General features: G+C 40.4%; 2 non-coding genes across 2 annotated transcripts; both read left to right on the forward strand.

The window, feature by feature from the left end:
* The first annotated feature begins 6,827 nt into the window (after nucleotides 1-6,827).
* mir183-2 (microRNA mir-183-2) lies at nucleotides 6,828-6,918 on the forward strand. Its single transcript, NR_107212.1, has one exon. It is a non-coding gene; the product is annotated as a microRNA mir-183-2 (primary transcript).
* Nucleotides 6,919-7,382: 464 nt separating this feature from the next.
* On the forward strand, nucleotides 7,383-7,483 carry mir182 (microRNA mir-182). The gene has a single exon (NR_107213.1). It is a non-coding gene; the product is annotated as a microRNA mir-182 (primary transcript).
* The last annotated feature ends 5,585 nt before the right edge of the window (nucleotides 7,484-13,068 follow it).

Consider the following 13,068-nt stretch of genomic DNA (forward strand, 5'->3'; position numbering starts at 1 on the left):
TTTACCCTTTAAGCATAAATATCAAGCTACTTTGAGCTTTTTGCTGCTTAAATTAGTTTGTTCCTATTGTAATGAGAAATCTGGACCTCAATGGTCTGCTTCAGTTTATAGATTTAAGAAATCTTTTAGCAAAAAAACTGTAACAAAGCTCTTTAGTGTCTGAGAAAACATTAAATTCTGCTTTTTCTTTCTTTCCTAACATTTAGGGATAAATTCTGCTTATGGGCCAGATGGGGGCGCTCCCCTTCCTCCTCATGGTCCCAGCTGAAACCTTCCCTTTTGTCTGATCACAGCAAGGGGAAATAAATGCTGGTGACATAAGGCTGTTTAATCCTCTCTCTGAAAAATGTATTCTGTCACGCATCCATCAGCTCTCTCTTCCTGTTTGCCTTTATTACTGCTTCAGTGCAGCAACACAAACTCTGCAATGCGATGTTGGTCAGCTGATCTTATAATATTTTGTAATTATCTTTAGTCCATGTCGAAAGCATAAGATTGCACTCAATTACCTCAAATCTTTTTCATCATGCAGCCTTTTTTCTCTCCTCCAAATCTTATGTTGCAGACTGAAAACTGCAGCCTGCTCTCCTGCAAAGCACCTTTACAACCAAGAGCATCAACATGAGGCCTGGACATAGCCAGCCACACTATAGGGTGCAGGTAGAATTTAGGTAAAATTTTTAGATTTTGGGATATTTAGATTTTTTTTCTTTGGCTTGTGGAAGAACATGTAAACAGGGAGCTCTCAGCATGGAGAAGCTTTTTCTACTTTTCTTGTCTGTCTTTCCATTTTTCCACTTTCTATCCATATATCCTTATTTTATTGTCTTTTATTTTATTTTTAGTGGTTTTTTTTTTTTTGTTTATTATTTTTATTTCTTTACTTTTGAGGGGGTAGTTGCAGCATCTACAGCATGCCTATATCCGGCCATGATCGACATATGCAGGTGTGGTTCACAGTTTTTCCTGCTGAAAGTATATATTTTTGAAAACGTCTGCTAGTTGAACAACCTTTTTTGTCCATCAATACTTTCCAAATCCCATTCCTTCTTCTTTTTCGGGTGCCCTCTCCTCTTCTGCATCAGAGGAGGATGGGGAATTGAAGGGTGGAGAGGACGAGGCGGTCTCTTTGCAGCCCTGACCTCCAGAAGTCCAGTAACCTGAGATGCTCAATGAAATATTTAAAGCTTCTGTTTTATCCGCAGTGCGTTGGTCAAGACAAACTGCAGGCCTCCATGACGTAATGCCAAAGCCATTTGCCAGCTGTGTGATTGGTCCGTGCTGAAGCAAGATGGTCAGGTGTTCTGGTCCGATGTGGCCTTTATATACTCATGAGCTGTCTGCTGCTGGAGGTTTGATCCATCAGCTTTTTCCTGAACAAAGTGTTCAGCAATTATGTCAAAAAACCTCTCCGCTGCTGACTGCTACAAATTAAATCAAATTATTAAAGCATCTCCTGTAAACAGAGATGTTTCTGCTGAATGCCGGTCAGGTTCACATCCCCAGCATTCAGTGTTGGATGCCTCGGATCAGTGTTGGATGACAGTGCTCTCTGGTTACAAGCTCTGTTTTAGAGCCCGAGTCAGGGGGGTGCGATAGTAGCTACAGCAGCTCACCAACCCCTGGCTCTTTACTAATAAATGAACCACTGGTCAACTTGCTCTCACCTGCCTCCACCTTCAGACAGCAATCGCCTCTCTGGCCCAGCAGGGCCTTCATCAAAAGGTGGAGGATACATAAAAACGTGTGACAGATGGATGACATCCCAGCAACAGCCGTCAGATAGTGACTCTCAAAAGAACACTCAGGAAAAGACAGGGTTCATCTCTAACCAGATTTTCTTTTCATTTTTCAGCCATGTTTACTACACTAGTATCCCATTTTCCAAAATCATGTTGTGATGAAATGTATAATAGGGATGTTTGAACAAGTCCAACACCTTTTCTGGAAAGAAAAAAAAGGATGCAATTTTTTAGAGGTTTTTAAAACATTTTATTTTATTTCTTATAAATTGGTCTACTAATACTAAAATTTTAAGATGATTTAAGATGTTTTGACGTTTAGGAAAATTATTCATAAACAGTGTAAGAATTTAAAATGTAATTTTTAATTTGCTTCTTTACTTTCTACAAAAATAACTGTTTTTTTTTGTTGCCAAAATCTGGGGTTTTGGTGTAAAATTATTTGTTAAATTATGTAATAGTAAATTTAATTAACTTGATGAAATATTATTTTCAGAAAAAACATTTATCTAAATTGCGTAAAGTGATTATTTGACCCCTGTCCCCGCAGGAGAGGCGCGTCACAAAGCGCACTGCTCTGTCCATCTGATCCCTCCCGATCTGGCATCACAGCACGACAAGACCAAATGAGTTTTTTAAAATATTCATCGAGGTGTACTCATCTCCCCGTGCACGCCCCTGACTCACGCAGGCAACGGCGCGGCTCTGGTTTCAGCAGGTGGAAACCACGCCGAGGTTTGGAGAGCTGCGCGCTCCTGCTCTCCATCATGCAGCACCAGCGGCAGCGGCGGGGATTAATTTCACCGTCGCTATTCACTCTGAATAGAGTGAAACCAAAGCCAGCTCCATCCCTCCTAAATATTAGAGGAGTTTTGTCTACCCAGGTATGTGCGTAACCCTCAACAGCAGGTAAATGGACTCTGACTGGCCATCGGAGAGAAGCGCTGGCAGCACTCACAGCATATATATTAGGCCAACTTGGCGCATAATAGGGGCACACTTCAGCACGGCATCCTTAAGGCTGGATGTGGATGAGGATGAGGAGCATGGGCCCCAGCAAAGGCCGAGGGGTATTGCTTCTCCTGTCAGGACCCAAAGCATCATCTCAAGGTTGTATGATTAGAATTTTTGTCTTTTTTTGTTTTTTATTTTGTGACCAATCTGAAAAGGCCTGTTATGTGACGCGTAAAAATGATAATCCTAGATTTAGAGTCACAGCTAAGGCACTTGATTTTGTAGCTGTCCTCAGACAGGAAGTGTTGCGCAATCAGAAGAGGAGGACCAGTCAGAGAGAAGTTTAACCGCAGGGCCGGATTGGCCATCTGGAGGTGGTCATTTGATCTTGCAGCATCGCAACCCAAGAACGACTGAACTAAACACGCATGCGCCACTGAATGATGCTATAATGTCTGAATATTGTTCATTACTTGATTTTCTATTTTATAGTCTGCAGAACAAATATTCTGTGTAATCCACAATTTCCTATTTTGCCTTCATCTATAGTCTTCATGGAGAAAAAAAAGCTAATTAACAATAGTACTGATTTTAAAGGCCTTAAGGCCTCACCTCAAACATTAGGCCTGTAAACGTTTAAAAAGGCAAATAAAAACGTTTAATACAAGGGGTGGTTTGAATAATGGTTTGAATAGTGCACATGCCTTAGCTATTTGAATCCAAAAATTGTATAAATTTCTTTTTTTTTTTCTTCGAATGAAAAAATAAGATCCGGATAAAATTGTGAAGATCCTCCCTTTAAATATAAGCATAAAATGAAACATTTTGTGCCTTTTGATCCACTTTGGTTAGAGAAAAAAACCTAAACAAAATCAGCATGGAGACTCCTGATGTTGAAATTGAAAAATAAGACAAGAAAGAAAAGAAATTCCAAATTCCCGGTCTGAGAGGCTCAGGAGAGGGGGTTGGGGGTTTGGTCCAAATGATTTTGTCAGGAAAGCGTTTAATCCGGAGAGACAAAACCCATCCTGATCTGCTCAAGCTGCGACAGCTCTGCTTTGAAAAATGGCTCCACATTCAGGGTTTAGAGATGAAAACCCAAAAGGTGGATCATGGTTTGTTTAGTTTTTAGGAAACAAAGAAAAAAGATAGGACGGATTTACTGATTTTTTGACAATTTTCGGAGGTATTTTAACTGAAGATGGTGTCACATGAAGTCAAATTAAAAGCGGATGGAAAAGTTCCAACTGTGTGTTTTTTTTTTAAGTCCAACTTAAACTCTTGTGTGGCGCAGGCGTTGCATGGACACAAAAAACAACAATAACCCTTCAGATAAAGATGAGAAGAAAGGTGCAGAGGCGGATCTTTTTGTGTGGCGCACTCCTGCGCCGTTTGAAATGTGCGCCGCAGAGCACCTTTTGTTGGCGTGAGTGCGCCCTGAGTGGAGGACGCCCAGGTAAAGAGGGAGGAGGCTGTTTTGGAGGGAGAGGGAAGCGCAGGAGAGAGGCGAGCAGACAGAGGAGAGGAGGTGAGCAGGACTCCAATTGACATTTGATACTCAGGAAGTTCAGGACTCCGCTTGGATTTCTTTTGTTTCATTGTAATTCTGCTGCGGCGGACCAGCGCGGACCGGGTCTCCAGTCGCCCCCACGACACTGATAGCGGAAAAGCTCGAACTGATAATGATAGGTTAGGAAGAGAAAATGTGCGCGCAGAGGGGTCCGACTTCAGCGCAGACTGCGGGCTCGGTGGTGACGCACGACGGACTCTGAGAAAAGGTATGCAGTTACATTTTATCATTTAGATTTAAGGCAGAACCCTCCCCCCAGATCAATAATGTTAGGACTAAAAGTCCACTGAAGATGAAAAATACCAAAATAACCAAAGGCACAAATATTTCTGATTGTATTTAACAATTTTACATTGCATTTTCCTAAATTAAATATTGCTGTAATTATTTTTTTTCCCCTTTAAAAAAACATTTTTCTCTTGATTAATGCCTTACAATATTCCTGTTTGGAAAATCCACGTGTTTTCAATTTCTCTAGAATAAATGAAACAGTGGTTTGTTGTAGTTTTCATGAATGCCTCATTGTTGTCGTTTATGTAGTCCTAATCTGATTGCACCTGCGGGTTTTTTTCCGTGCGTAAAATGCCAAAGGATGCAATGTCAAAGTTTAATGTTCATCTTAGTTTATTTAACAACTTCTATATATTCTTAAATATATTAGGAATATCCAAACTTCTAAAATACTCCCAAATTATTTGCACGTGTGTCTAAGAATATTGCTTTTTTCCTGTTCTCTACTAAAATGTTTTTATTAAGGATCATGTATGGTTAGACGTTGAATTTTGGATGAGGTTGGACGTGGCTGCAGGTTAAATTCCCCAGAAAAAACCGTGGAGTTGTAAACTATGCAATTGAAGGCTTATGGGATTTAGAGCACGCATCTCCAAGTTCACCTAAAGGAAGCCTTTCATTGTTTTTCTCTTGCTAAATTCCAGTTGGGATGCCCAGTTTATAAATGTTCTTGTTCAGAAAAAGCTTATTTATTTACATTTACAGTCATAGATGAAAGAAATGTGTGATTTCCCCACCAAATCCTATCATTTTCTATAGCTTAATTTAAGTGCCCGTCTGCATTTAAATATTTAAAGATGGGCATACATTTCAAAATAAAACAAAATGATTCATGCTTTTGTGCTTTATGCATCCTTTTTTATATGACAAGTTTCCACCTATATTCTCTAGATCTATAAATTAAATGTTGTTTAAAAGACACAAATATTGTTTTTAATTAGTTAAGTTAAAAAAAAAAACACAGACAAATCTTTAAAGGATACTTTTTTGTCTGACTTGGCTTTTTAGTGGTATTGATTACTCCAGGAAATGGCAATGGGAGTCTTACTCAGGGAGCCATTTGGGCGTCTGAGGAATCACTTAGTGCATGGTTTGATCGCTGGAATCAATGGAAGCTCCATGGACTGCAGGCCCCTCAGTAAGGGAGCTAATGGCTGAACCAAGGGTGGGGCGTCTGGGCCCCCGGCAGGACAGAGCTAAGGGCGGCTTGCCTCTCTCATACGGATTATCTGCAATGCAGGCTATGCTTTTGACAATACATTCAAGGTCAGGAAAGGGATTTAAGGTTATGTCACAGATGCTGTGGGTCTTTATGATTTAGTTTGACCTAAAATTCAAAGAGAGTGCTGGGAAATTTCACTTTAAATAAAACAAAACCTTTTGCATGCTGATTCTGGAGACATTTTATGCTGTATAGTTGAGCTGTCACGCTGCGCATCTGGCTCCAACTTTAAAGGTTCGCTTCCTAATATGGTTAATGTAGATTAGAAGGCAAAACCTGCAAATTTGTCTGTTCCTTTTTAACGTTAAAATACATAAAAGAATGGAAGTAAATAACTTTTATTTATTGTGGAAGAGTGCAGGTTTAATTGAATGAAAGATTTATTTTGAAAGGCAACTGGAAAAAAACAAAGGAAGGAAAGCTCAATCTTTTTCTTTTTTTTTTAACAGTTTATTTTAAGCTTTCTGGTGAAAATGTGAGTTTTTGTTAACAATTGGTGGTTTATTTGGTCTAAAACAAGAAACATGCCAAGTCTTTATGATAGTTTGACTGTTTTATGGGAGAGACAGTTTGCATAACCCTTAAAGTTCCCCTTTATATGGATTTATCACTCTAAATTTACATCTAACTGTGCAATTACTGCCTAATTGGGTGAATTGCTTTCAAAACAAACTGTCCCTTCCTGGAAATCCATAAATGGCAACACTAGTGATTAGCAGTGAACGGTTACGGGCTTGACTGGACTTATATTTAGTCGAGGCACAGTAGTCTTTGACCTGTTACCCAATGTGAGGATCAATCCTCTGCAGTGCAGCACATCCTGAGTTAAGCTGTGTCAAGGCAACACTGTGGACGCACCATAGGCCGTGGTATTCCACTTCCTATTTGACATCATTCCATCACTTGTTCTGAATTCCCGCTGTCACTATTTCTCCTCCAGGCTGTTTATTTTCTGCTCCATCCTGACTACGGTACTTTTTGTAGCTCTTTTTTCACCGGATTGCCATCGCAGGCCGACCGGCGGCTGGTCTGTGTGTTGGGCGGAAAATGACTCCTGTTCTGTGTATGGCACTGGTAGAATTCACTGTGAGAGCTCACTATCAGTGAATTACCATAGGGCCATAAACAGAGCAGAGAAAGAACCACTTGATGATGACCGTCCATCCTTAGTGCCTTACTGTCTGCTTGGCCTGAGGATGGGGAAAGTACAATGTATTGACTCTGGCGCAGCTGCATGTGCTGTGTACTTCTAAATCTTTACTTTTTTTTTAAACATATCCTCACATTTTCAACATCCAAAGGCCTGTCCTCTTCTTTGCCTATTTTGGCACTAGCACATTTTTGCTTCTGTATATATACTTTGAGCAATTATGTGTAGTGCCAATATAGGAAAAGACAGACTTCCATCACCTTCACGTAGCAATTGAACCTTAAATGTTCCTATTGTTTCACAACTGGATGTAATTTTGTGATTTTTTTTTTTTTTCTTTTTTGATTTTTTATTTCAATTTGCTAAAAATTTGCAACCTCAGGAGGAGGTGCGCTGATGAAGCCAGCCTTTCCTACGAAGCTCTCCACATTTGACTCATGCAGGAGGTAACCCTTTGGTTCTCTAGTGGTGTTTGGCAATGGTAGAACTCACACTGGTGAGGTAGATGGATCCGGTGGTTCTAGACTTGCCAACTACTGCTTGAGAGTGTCCAACAGACTGAACCAGCCCGTTAGCTTTAAGCAGAGAAATATGTGAAGAGCATTTCAAGTCTGTCAGTGAGTGGCTGATGGTGGTGTAGGGCGCGGTGAGTCACTGTTCCTCCTCTGCACACCACAGCCTCAGAGCTCCAAAGACTCTCTGAAGGGTGTCTGGGTCAGATCTGGGTCAAACATTATAGGAATATCATTTAAAGTCCCACTCCGATCATCCTTTGAGCTATTTTTAAAGTGTTCTCAGTAGAATTTTAATTATGATTATGCAGTGTTTAGCCCCCCCCAAAAAACTGTCATTTTCTAGGTCAAAAATTGCCTCTGAATTGTGGGCAGGACCATTGGTGCGGAGCAACCCCACCCCCTCTCCTCTTTGCCGTTGCTGAGAGCTCAAACCAGGAAGCTTGTGGCTGCCTGGCATATTTTCCACGTCACAAATATGCTTTTTCCCACTGCCTTTTTTTTCCTCTACTCCTGATTCACGATTTGAATAAAGATAAAGTCAGAAATGCAATTTTAAACTTCATTTTCTTAATAAATGTCTACCACAAGAACATGCTAAAAAAACGATTTTCATTGGAGTGCGTCTTTAACCCTTGTGCTATCCTATGACCCCACCCTTACATTGACGTGTTCTCCCTATCATGACAAAGGTGGATAAAGGTGGAAAGATTTCATTTAATCCATGGACACCAGTGAAGATCACAAATCACTGAAGAAAAAAGGTTCAGCGCACTGTCTAGTGGGTCTAGATGACCCAACTCCCAACATTAAAGTGCCTAGGATAGCACAAGGGTTACGTAAGGGTTAATGGCCGACGAAGTGTGCGGTTACTACTTTTTAACGCACGCCGTGGAAGCCTTCGCGTCGGACGGTTGCTTCCGCGAAGTGCGTTAAAAAGTAGTAACCGCACACTTCGAAGGCCATTAACCCGCTTATACCATGGTCACTTACAAAAGCAATACATATTAACCAGGTTTTAGTCCTTAATTCTTGTTTTTTTTCCGATTTGTATCACTTTTCTCATAAACAGCGTACTATATGTTACGTGATGCGGCGCGATCGCGCAGCACCACCGCTGCAGTTAAGATTCGGCGATATATATATGCTGATCGTCCCGATGGGTTGAATAAAGCATCAATTCAGAGGGAAAGTTAATCGCTTACCGCTTGTTTTTGCCCCGATGATGAAGCAAAAGGTTGTTTTACAGAAGCCGGCGCAGTGATACAAATCATTTAAGCTAGCCGACCGGAACTTCTTTTTTCACCGTGCGGTTATCAGGTTTTAACGCATACCCAGCAGCCAATCAGAATCGAGTATTCAACCGGACCATGGTATAAAGACAGTTACAACTTCCCAAGTTGTTCATTACCTTTAATTAAAAGAACAGAACAAGCAATATCAGGAAAAATTGTGTAACTCAACTGCAGCATCTTTACGGCCAAGTTGATTGTATTTACTGTAAATCTCATTTCCAGATGGCCTCTTAGTTGCAAATTACCTGTTTAGTCTGTGGAGAACAAGTAAGGTTACTCACTGAATATACTTACTGAATTTTTTTAGATGAACCCCCTCTTTCATGTTCACTCTACTGACTAAAATTAATGCTTCATGGAAAATAAAACACGATTCCACGAGAAAATTGCTCATCAAACACTTTTTCTATCGTCGTGTGAGACGGTTTTAAATGGTGTTAAGCTCATTTTAAAAGGTTATCTTTGTCCGTTTTCCCCATTGCCCCCCTCCCCAGCTTTCACCAAAACGGGCATTTCACCACAATCAAATTTTTGCTAATGTGGGCTAGAATATCTAATGTCATTGGAAAAAAAAAAGACATCAGCTGAGCCATTAATAATGAAGACGCCCCATCGTCATTCTCTAATGGGAGAAAGCGGCCTGTAGTTTGTTCCATGCTGATAATGCTATAACAATAATGGACTCTTGTAACTCATGAGTCAGTGTTTCCTTCAGCACTGGGAAGCAGGCTTCGATTGAGGGGCTGCTGCTTTGCAGCACCACGGATGCTGTGGTGGACTTCATGCACAGATGTCCAGCTATTCCGCCTGCAGCCAAACATCAGGGGGGCTGCTCTACTAGTACCGTGGCATAATTGGCAAAGCTCATGGTGTCGTCTTACTGCTCTCTTTCAATGCTGCCTTTTTTTGCCTCTTTAACCTAAAGTAAAAAAAAAAAAAAAAGCTTGAGAGCAAAATATTCTTTCTCAGATGACGGTTCACTCCAGTGGTGAATTGACAGTTTGGCTCAAAAAGCTGCTACACTCTGAGCTTCATATATCTGGGTCAGGGTCTGCTAATGTAGGTGACAGGGGGATCTGAGGATTAAAACCTCTTTATCTGCCTTTGCATAAACCCTGCTTTATAGCCTACACTTTAGATTTGGCTATTATGATTTGTATTGTCAATAGCCTGATAGCTGGTTTATCTATACGGACGTCATCAATGGACTTTTGAAAGGGGCTTTTGTGTAGATTTGCCATTTAAATGCTATGATATTTTTCTACAATCTCTTTTAGCTGAAGCCCACCAAACAGCTGATACCTATGGCTCATGTTACAGAACATGTCCCGTGGTTTGACAGGCTCTCATTTTGTTTCGTTTGTTCACGGACACCTGCTGACTAACGTCTGGATTGCCTTATTGTTTATTGAAGTCTCCCATCTGTGATGCAAATAAACATTTTAATTAAAAAAAACAAAAAAAAAAGACTGCATCTGTGTCAAGTTCCCTCTAACGATCTTTTTTTTTCTTTTCTGCAGCAGCAAAGTGCATTGTGGGATAACCCTTGTCAATGCGAGACCTTCTCCAGATGGGCTGAGCAGCTCAAGTTACACTGCATTTTTGCGTGCACGCTCTATCCCACAGCCCCCACCGTCACCACCACCATCCTTGCCCCTTTCTCTCACACACACACTGTTTCCTGGGTGGATAGAGTTGACCTGAGACAGTGCTCTGCCTGTGTTCTAATGCAAGCTACAGAGCATTAGTGAAATGAGATTACCTTCGTTCTTACGCAGTGTCTGGACTGGAGGTGGACAGAGGTGTGAGTTGGGAAGGTTAGGGGGCCATTATGGGACTATTATACTGCATTTAGCAAGAAGCAGCTTTGTTGGCAATGAGGCTGCGTTTTATCGTATTACATTTAGGCTTTTCCACACGTCATCAAAGTCTAACAAACATCGTTTATTAAAATGACATCTTGTTCAACAGGGATGCTTCTGCAACTTGCAGCCCAACCCCACGAGCAGAGGAGGGGGTGGGAGATTACGTCTTGTCAGAGCAAGACTACAAGCACTTTGCCCATATGTGCAGAGTGTGTGAGTGGGTGTAACATGCATGCAGGGATGGAGGGACGGGGATGCAAGTATTAAGAAACGATTAGTGGAGATTAAAGCTCTGCCCTAGACTCTGCTTGCACGATTCCAGGCAACAAGAATGACCAAGCCCTCCCTCCTCACGCTGCAGTGCCCCCTGTGGAGATGCAGCACTCAGGCTGTGGCTGGGAAGGATCAATGCATCTTCTCTTCTTAGAGATCTTACACGTACTAACTATATTGCTCTCCAGGTGGAGTGCTACATCACTCACCCTACAGGCTGTCTGCTTAAATTGGATGGTTTGATAACAGGTAGTTGAGAGACTTGAAAACTGGAGGGTTTCTTTGCCAAAAAATTGTACTATGATGTAATGGATTTGCAGACAATCAAGGATGATTATGTAAAAAAAAAAATAAACAGCTTTTTGCAATTTAAATAAGCAAGATTTCAGATAACTACAGACAAATAAAAACAACTAAAATGATAAAAGACTAATCCAAATAAAGGAATTTCTTTTTTGCAAAGATGCACATACATAAGTGAAAGCAATTTATGCTGAATAAGATTAAAAAAATAACTAACATTTTCAGAAACTAGGAAACTTTTGTTAGGCATAAATAGAGCATAAAATGATCAGTGCGAGCATTGAACTTATTAAAGGTTTTGTTTTTACTCATTTTCAGGAGTGTAACTATTAACTAAGGAATAGATTAATAATCTTACAATCCAACCAGATGGATCTATCTGAGGCAAATTGTTAATTGAATTGACCTATAGAAAGAATAATTTCAAAATGAAATAAACTGTTTATGTCGATATTGGAAAATATGATTTGAATACAAACACAAAATTCAGAAACACTGAATTTTGCAAAGACATGTGACCATACAGAGTGGTAGAATGTTCTAACCATTTTCTCTTTGGGTTATTTGGATGTGGAAAAACAACACAGGGCTGAACTTTAGGAAACTAAAATGTACCGTCGTTAAAATGAATCGTTACACCCTACTAATGTTCCTTATGTGGGCATCATGAGTTCCAAACAAAAGTGCTAATTAGACATATTTTTCAAAACGTCTTTTCATCAGTGTGAATGCAACCTGCTTCGGCTTTAATCAGGAGGAAAAGAGGAATCCATTGTGCCGCCTGATAGATTAAGGCCTGAGCGCTTCTCTCTCTGTTCTGCTCTGCAACAGAACAGAAGGACCCTACAAGCAAATCCCAGGCTTTAAAGCAGAAGAGGTTCAGGCAGCTTATGATGAAATCAAGGCTCTGTCTGTCTGTCTGTCACTGCAGAGTAAGGTGGGGATGGAGCAGAGCAGAACATGGAGGCCTCCGGGTTGGTGTCTGTACCTCAAAAAAAAAAAAAAAAATACATGAAATGGATGGAAAAAGTCAGGAGAACTGGAAAAATACAGTAAAAAAAGAGTCCTAAAGCTGCATTTGAGAAGTGAAAATACACAACTTTTACTTGATTAGACCAACTTGGCTGTAGTTGATTGCTAGTGAGTTTCGGTTTAAGTAGTATGTTTCAGAAAAAAAGTTGATTCACTCTGTTCTTAAACTTTAATCCAATATCTAAGGGAAAAAGGGTAATTAAGTGTTTTAAGCATTTTTTCTAAAACCATAACTGTGTCCGGAAACCGCACAGAATGATGTAATTTACATAAACATGATTTCAATAAGAAGGGATCCTAAAAGTGTGATTCAAAGATTTAATAGCGAAACAGGAATTGAGCACAGATAGCTGTGGCATGACTTGGAATGACCTCAAACCAAGAGAAGAGACCCCAGAATCCAGACGCTGATGGTGGTCAAGACCGGACAACGCCGAAGCGAGGAGCCAGGAGGAGAAGGGGATGGCGAAATGTCTGAAATGCAGATAAACAAAATTCTATGAATTGAAAAGCAGGAATTTGATTATGATTGGCTGTGAAGAAAGTGAGACCTTCATCTATTGGCTCACAGTGAAGATAGTTGATGAGGGATGGAGTGAAGAATCAGCAACCCAATGTACCTGAAAATGAGGTAGATCTCTTTTATTAGAATTTTGCAAAGGTTTCACTAAGCAGAACAACAAGAGTTTGAGGAGAAGAGTCAGAGAAAGATTAAGAAAAAAGTGATTTTTTTCATGTAAAAACATCTTTGGACAAACACGGTCTCCTAGTCTCTGGACAATCTTCAGAATGCAACACTTCAAGATATGATATGGAATGCAGAAACTGTTAGAAAATTTGTTTCATTGATCATTAACAC

Source organism: Oryzias latipes, chromosome 23, assembly GCF_053564925.1.
Source record: "Oryzias latipes strain Hd-rR chromosome 23, Olatipes_Hd-rR_3.1".
Lineage (NCBI taxonomy): Eukaryota > Metazoa > Chordata > Actinopteri > Beloniformes > Adrianichthyidae > Oryzias > Oryzias latipes.